General features: G+C 53.2%; 1 non-coding gene and 1 pseudogene across 1 annotated transcript; both read right to left on the bottom strand.

Annotated features, from left to right (window-relative positions):
• Nucleotides 1–1,687: 1,687 nt before the first annotated feature.
• Nucleotides 1,688–4,597, bottom strand: LOC143187898 (large subunit ribosomal RNA; annotated as a pseudogene).
• Nucleotides 4,598–5,954: 1,357 nt separating this feature from the next.
• On the bottom strand, nucleotides 5,955–6,109 carry LOC143187895 (5.8S ribosomal RNA). The gene has a single exon (XR_013003354.1). It is a non-coding gene; the product is annotated as a 5.8S ribosomal RNA (ribosomal RNA).
• Nucleotides 6,110–7,872: the final 1,763 nt, after the last annotated feature.

The raw sequence follows: 7,872 nt of genomic DNA, 5'->3' as shown, positions 1-7,872 counted from the left end.
CGGCTCCTGCAGCAGCGCTACATTCACACCATGCTGACTCATCACACCACCCAAATCACACATAACCGCATACGCTCGCTGACAATTACACTGTAACACACGTAAACGTCTACTAGTCATCACTTATTCGCATCTTCTCACGTACAAGCATCCTCACATACTCCGGACATTCAACGGACAGAACCGGGTGGTCACTTTTACAACCTTTCATTCTGCAGTTCCTACAACTCTCACGTTCACTCTTGCAGTCATTCCTCAAATGCCCACTCTCACCACACTTCTGGCACAGGCGCTCCTTCACTGGACACTCACGCATCATGTGCCCAAAGGCATAACACTTATGACACCTCAACACACTTACAAAGTCACGCACTTTGCACGCTCTCCACTTGACATATACTCTTTCCTCTGTCATTATAATATCTCGCACAGCTTTGTTCACTTCTATCACAACATTCCCCACATCCATACCCTTTCTGTTCATTCGCGTCACAACTCTCACTCTACTTCTGAACTCACTCTCAGGCACACACGCAGTCGCTGACTTTACATTCTTCACATACAACTCAGTCAGAAACTCTTCACTCGTCATCTCATTCGGCACATCAAACACAATCAACTTAGGACCTATCTTTTTCGGCGCTTCGACCTTCAATCCAATTTCATCAAATTTCTTACATCCACGCAACGCCAACAAATCTTTCACACCCGCAGCTTCAATCGCTACACCACCACTCCTTGTTTTCCGCACTGCTTTCACACGTACATTCAAGATTCCACTCACTTCACGCATCACTTTCTCTTTCACCTGCTCACTCGTCATCTTACTACTGTCATCCTTCGCTTTCACAACCACAGCATATGCCTTCGCTCTCGGTGTCTCAGTCATTCTCATACTCACACTCGGGCTCGCAGTCCCACTAGCACTCGTACTCTCATCCACCGTACGCCTCGAACTCTCAGCAGCCATTCTCGCATAACTAACACCCGGACTACTCGCACGCATCGTTTGCACAATTCTCTTCTCACACTCTTCCAAACGTCCTTCCAATCGCTCATTCTTTCGCAACAGATTCATGAACAACTCTTCATACTCACTCACACATCCTAATAAAAATTCACTCGACGACTTGGTCACACGACTCGCTTCATTGAACACGTGCTTCCTCACTTTCATACCAATCTCACGTAACACACTCACATCGTCATCACTATCATACTCAGTCCCACCTTCACCCGTACGCTGCCTCTTACCCACGCTGAGGCTTCGCCCATGCCTCGCTACAGCTCCTCGACTAGTACCCCCCCCATCCCCAGGTTTCTTTTGTTGCTCCATAAAGTTCCCACGAGCAGGGACGATCCACACGTCACTCCCCGGGTGACGCCCTTTCCGGGGAGAAGGCTCATTCACTCAGGAGGTCGCCAGGTATCCCGAGGTTGGCCGCTAACGACCGGTGCTCCCACCAGCCACGCGTTCGGCAAGCGAGACGCGTACCCCATCACCGCGCGCCATAGCTTAGGGTTAGGGATTTATTATAGAGGTTTATCTCCTCGCGGTCCGGCCGGTTAAGGCAAGACCCCCGCTCCCACTGACGCCACGTACCACCGGGACAAGTCCCGATGGGTCGTTGCGACGCCAGGGGTTTACGGTATGGAGCTCGGGCACCTCGGGATCGCCAAATCCCGTACTGCAGCAAGCTGCAGCCCCTGAGGGAAGTAGATAGGGACAGAGGGAATCTCGTTAATCCATTCATGCGCGTCACTAATTAGATGACGAGGCATTTGGCTACCTTAAGAGAGTCATAGTTACTCCCGCCGTTTACCCGCGCTTTTTTGAATTTCTTCACGTTGACATTCAGAGCACTGGGCAGAAATCACATTGCGTCAACACCCGCGGGGGCCATCGCAATGCTTTGTTTTAATTAGACAGTCGGATTCCCCTGGTCCGTGCCAGTTCTGAGCCGAGCGTTGAATGGCGGCCGAAGAAACGACACGCGACGGCTGAACCGACGCGGAAGCCTCGCAGCAAGGAAGATCCGCGGGAGGCCAAGGCACGGGACCGAGTTCGGATCCCAGGACGTCGACCGAAGTCTAAGACCCTTCACCTCGCCCAGGCCCGGCACGTCAGCCAGACCCGCTTCCCGACCAAGCCCGACACGCCCCGCTCCTCAGAGCCAATCCTTATTCCGAAGTTACGGATCCAATTTGCCGACTTCCCTTACCTACATTAATCTATCGACTAGAGGCTCTTGACCTTGGAGACCTGCTGCGGATATGGGTACGAACCGGCGCGACACCTCCACGTGGCCCTCTCCTGGATTTTCAAGGTCCGAGGGGAATATCCAGACACCGCAGCAACTGCGGTGCTCTTCGCGTTCCGAACCCTATCTCCTTGCTAGAAGTTTCCAGGGAACTCGAACGCTTATACAGAAAAGAAAACTCTTCCCAGATCTCCCGACGGCTTCTCCAGGTCATTTTGGGTTACCCCGACGAACACTCAATGAGGGCCCGGATGTTAAACGGTTCCGCTGCCGGGTTCCGGAATAGCAACCGGATTCCCTTTCGCCCAACGTGTGTATGTCTCTTTTTTTATCTTTCAATTTATCTCTTTGTATAATAATATGTTTGCAGACATTGATTTTAGGACACCACATTTGCATAGGATTTCTCTTAGGGCTTAGGATCGACTGACTCGTGTGCAACGGCTGTTCACACGAAACCCTTCTCCACGTCAGTCCTCCAGGGTCTCGCTAGAGTATTTGCTACTACCACCAAGATCTGCACCGACGGCGGCTCCAGGCAGGCTCACGCCCAGACCCTTCTGCGCACACCGCCGCGACCCTCCTACTCGTCAGGGCTTCATGGAGGACGGTCACCAGTAATGGCACCGTCCCTCCCCACTTGCCGCTGACGGCAGAGTATAGGCGCGACGCTTCAGCGCCATCCATTTTCAGGGCTAGTTGCTTCGGCAGGTGAGTTGTTACACACTCCTTAGCGGATTCCGACTTCCATGGCCACCGTCCTGCTGTCTTAAGCAACCAACGCCTTTCATGGTATCCCATAAACGTCGACTTAGGCGCCTTAACTCTGCGTTTGGTTCATCCCACAGCGCCAGTTCTGCTTACCAAAATTGGCCCACTTGGCACTCTAATCCGAAATCTCGTGGCTTCAATGAACCAAGCAAGCCAGAGATCTCACCCATTTAAAGTTTGAGAATAGGTTGAGGTCGTTTCGGCCCCAAGGCCTCTAATCATTCGCTTTACCAGATGAGACTCGCACGCGTCCCCGAAGGAACGGAGGAGTGAGTGCCAGCTATCCTGAGGGAAACTTCGGAGGGAACCAGCTACTAGATGGTTCGATTAGTCTTTCGCCCCTATACCTAGTTCCAGCGATCGATTTGCACGTCAGAATCGCTACGGACCTCCATCAGGGTTTCCCCTGACTTCGTCCTGACCAGGCATAGTTCACCATCTTTCGGGTACCAACGTGTACGCTCTAGGTGCGCCTCTTCTCGCAATGAGAACGAGACGCCCCGGGAGTGCGGAGCACTATGCAGCGCCCATCCTCCCTCGGCCGACGCAAAGGACGACCTTCACTTTCATTTCGCCTTTAGGTTTACTCATCCCAATGACTCGCGCACATGTTAGGCTCCTTGGTCCGTGTTTCAAGACGGGTCCTGAGAGTACCCAAAGCAATAGCGCCGCCGACAGGTAATTCAAAGCTTGGCCAGTCCGAGGGCTCCGCCGGCTAACAGCTGGCCAGGCCCGTGAACGGGAAAGACGTCCGTACCACAGGGCAAACAAAGCTGACCGAGCTTGCGGCGGGCCTGACGCACCGTTCGAATGAGAAGACTGGTTGCGGCCCGATACCATCTGGGGAACACCGTCGCGCAGCCGGTCGGGTCACCGAGGGTCCGTCGCGCACGCACAAGGCGACGCAACGGTCTAACCGCCCGGGCCGTAGACCGACACGCAACGGGTCGCGACGTCCTACTAGGGGAGAAGTGCACGTCTACGTAGCCGGAACGTTCGCCGTTGGCCGTAACATCCGTGCGCCCTCCTTGCGGAAAAGCGTCGGACACCCCTTTCGGGGTTTCGCGCACCAACGGGAGCCAGCATTTGTCGACGATGAATCTCCCCTTTCGAACTTTTGGGTTTCTCAGGTTTACCCCTGAACGGTTTCACGTACTCTTGAACTCTCTCTTCAAAGTTCTTTTCAACTTTCCCTCACGGTACTTGTTCGCTATCGGTCTCGTGGTTGTATTTAGCCTTAGATGGAGTTTACCACCCACTTAGGGCTGCATTCTCAAGCAACCCGACTCTAAGGAGAGACCCTCCCGAGACGCGCACCGGTCGCTACGGGCCTGGCACCCTCTATGGGTAAATGGCCCCATTCAAGATGGACTTGGACGCGATGCAACGTCACGGGATAAACGGATCCTCCCGAACACTACATTTCCCTGCGGCAGTACCGCGGGATTCAGTGCTGGGCTCTTTCCTGTTCGCTCGCCGCTACTAAGGAAATCCTTGTTAGTTTCTTTTCCTCCGCTTAGTAATATGCTTAAATTCAGCGGGTAATCTCGCCTACTCTGAGGTCGTCGTATACGTGTTAAATATATATCACACACGTAGAGTGATATATTTTATATATGTGTAAAAATGACGAAAGAAGCTGTGGCGTAATCCTCGTACAACGGGGGCACACAACCGAGAGAAGCGGACCAGGCAGAGTGTGTGAACGAATGTTACGAGAAATGGGAAATGAGAGAGAGACTTGAGATCATGTTCGATGCGTCGTCCCAACTTCGCCGTGTGCCTTCGGAATATGTTGTCGTAACGCAACAGCAGCGTTTCCAAAGGTAAGGAAGCTCCTCGTCATTCGCCAGAAGTGATCAGCGGAGAGTAAGTCACATCGTCCTTAATGCGCCACACCAAAGCATCTTCGCGTCTCGTTTAATTCGATCTAAAGGAGAGAGACTCTCGCCAGGCGACTGCCGGTATGGTTTAACGCCCGTCCGCTTGCTTTTTGTATAGCTTTCGTGGACTGGACGACCGGACTTGACGCGCGGTCTCTCTCGGCGATCGACTAACGCGAAGACATGGGGCGACCGGACGCTGCTACCTTTCCACCTCCTCCTTCTAGGAGAGAAGTCATCCCTATGTGATGAGTCATATATATGGCGGCTGTGTAAGCCTCGCCAAAGAGGATTCAGGATACAGAAACAAGTTGTAGTACAGCACAACACATTCACGGAGCCACAAACGACTCGACCGAAACGTGGCCGGGGAAGATGCATCCCGGAACTTCATCGTTTCGACGAATGAGTGCCTCCTTTTCGCGTTGTTCCTGCAACAAGACGATCCCTCTAGAATCCCTGGGGCTCTGTTTCTCGTCATACATTTCTTCACCACACTACACGGGTGGGGTATACGCGATCTCGTGTTCATGCTCACTCGCACACCCTTTCATTGTCCTTCTCTGTAGTCTCACGACAAACTCTCTTGTGTGTCGTTGCGGGTTACGCACGCCTCTTTCTTACACGCATCATTTCAGACTACGTCGGGAGCGCGGATGAAAACTCGCACGAAAAGCGAACGCTGTCTGTTAACAATCACGAGGGTATCTGGCGAGACACGGAGGCTGGTCGATGATCGTACGTCCGCGCGCTTGCGTCCGGAGCGGTGCACATACACGCACGGGCGGTCGACAAATTAAGCGACTCACGACGCCGTGTGAAAAGTAGCACTCACGCAAGTCCGGAACGACAAAGCAACGACGATGACGACGATGTCTCCAGTCATCTGCCGTGTACACACAACCTTCTTCCCTCCATGACGTCTAGAGCGTATTCTCGCTTGTTTTCGTGCGACCGCGGCAAACGCCGACGAACGGTCCAACAATCGCTCGTACGTGACACCGAGATGCCAACGTAAGCAGTCTTAAGGTTACGTGAACGACCCTCAGCCAGGCGTGGTCCAGGAATTGTATCCGTGGACCGCAATGTGCGTTCGAAATGTCGATGTTCATGTGTCCTGCAGTTCACACGTTGACGCGCAATTAGCTGCGTTCTTCATCGACCCACGAGCCAAGTGATCCACCGTTCAGGGTTGTATTTTAATATTCTGTGTTCATGTATATATATATATATCATACTCGTATATAGTTCTCGGGTTCGGAAGAATCCGAGACCCGCGCCTCCAACTAGCACACGGTCGATGGAGGTTCGGGCGTCGCGACACTTCGTCCGAACGTAAGATACGAACGAACGAAAGTGACGACACAGGGGTCTCTGGGATGCGGTTCCGCACGGAGACCGCCACGCAATTGCGAACGGTTCCCGTAACGGCCAGGCGTAGAGTACATTTAAAAACCTAGGATCACAACCTGGAGAGTACGATTGGAGCCGACGGGGATACCCCGATCAAGTGAACCACGTACATCCACGGTGTTCTCCTCTGAAACGACACCCCCCATTTTATTGTCGCAGCGCCCTGCACGTACGTATTCCCCTCCTGATTTGGATAGCCGATGAGAACGGACTTCGCAGCCGGCTTCGATCGGTCTTTCTCATCCCGTTAAATTCACACACAAATTCATTATTCTTGGGAGTCAGACTCACGAAAGTCGAAGCTGTTAACAGCCGGTCCACAGTTGTTGTTCACACGGCAGGAATACGTACCCTACGGCCGCACATCGACGCGGGATACGTGTCGCGTCCTAGGTTACCCGGGCCCTCTCTCTTTCTCAAGAGAGGGTCCACATCCGCGGGACGGTTCGGAGAGAACAACGAGGTAAAGAGACGAAGAAACACCGGGAGCGGGATGCGAATGGGAAAACACGTTTGCTTTCGCACTCGTGCGCTCATATCGGTTTTTCTCCTTAACCTCTTCTTCGCTCGCTTTTCATATTCCCACCGAAAATAGGAGAAACGGGCGCAGCCTCGCGCAAGCAGCTGGCAAGCACGCTCTCTCTCCTCTCTCTGCCGCGCGAGTATGCACCGTATATATTAGCGGCGGGTGTGTGACCGAAACATCGCGCAGCGACGGGACCATGTCTTCCATAAGATATGAAAGACCCCGATATCATGCTGTGGCGACGGGGCTATCGGAGATGCACCTCACGCAAGCGCTATATATATCGACGCAATGCTTACGCGCCGAGGAGGGAACGATACATCCCAAACTGGCGGGCTCTTTGTAAACGCTGGGACAAAGCCTCACGCAGGCAGTCGAGAAGGAACAGTTTCGCTCCATCGAAGATGCCGCGCGTACGTACAACGGCGGGTGCGACGAAGCATCGCGCAACGACGGGACAATGTCCTCCATGCGAAATTGCATGCAAGACCCCGATCATGTTGCCCGATGACATCGGTGATCGACACCTCACGCTAGCGTTGTAACTATCGGCAGCGTACTCACGACGGAAAAAAAAAGAAACGTTCTTCTCGAACTGGCGGGCTTCCTTTCCCTTTGCGCGTTCCCCATTTCTTACAAGGAGCCTCACGCAAGCAGCCAGAAGCGAATGTACAGAGCGAAGATGACCGTGGCAGCGGCGGGTGTTGCAGCGAATCATCACGCAACGACGGGACAATGTGTTTCATACGAGATGCATGAAATACCCCGATATCGAGTTGGCGATGGAATCAACTGGCACACCTCACGCGAGCGCTGCACGATTCATTATTCTTACACGTCCGTGACTATCGCTTTCGAGCTGGCGGGCTCGTGTGCGCTTATATGTTTGCCGACACAGCGTACGGACGGGAGCATCGAACTGAGTAACTACGTACTCCGTATGTAAAGACCTCCTTCACGTAAGCCGTATGGCCGTTCGACATATTCTCTTTTTTCATTCTTAACACGCCAGGCGGGG

The sequence above is a fragment of the Calliopsis andreniformis genome, unplaced genomic scaffold, assembly GCF_051401765.1.
Source record: "Calliopsis andreniformis isolate RMS-2024a unplaced genomic scaffold, iyCalAndr_principal scaffold0400, whole genome shotgun sequence".
NCBI lineage: Eukaryota > Metazoa > Arthropoda > Insecta > Hymenoptera > Andrenidae > Calliopsis > Calliopsis andreniformis.
Note: the sequence above shows the minus strand (reverse complement) of the source record. Positions and strands in the feature narration are given on the sequence as shown.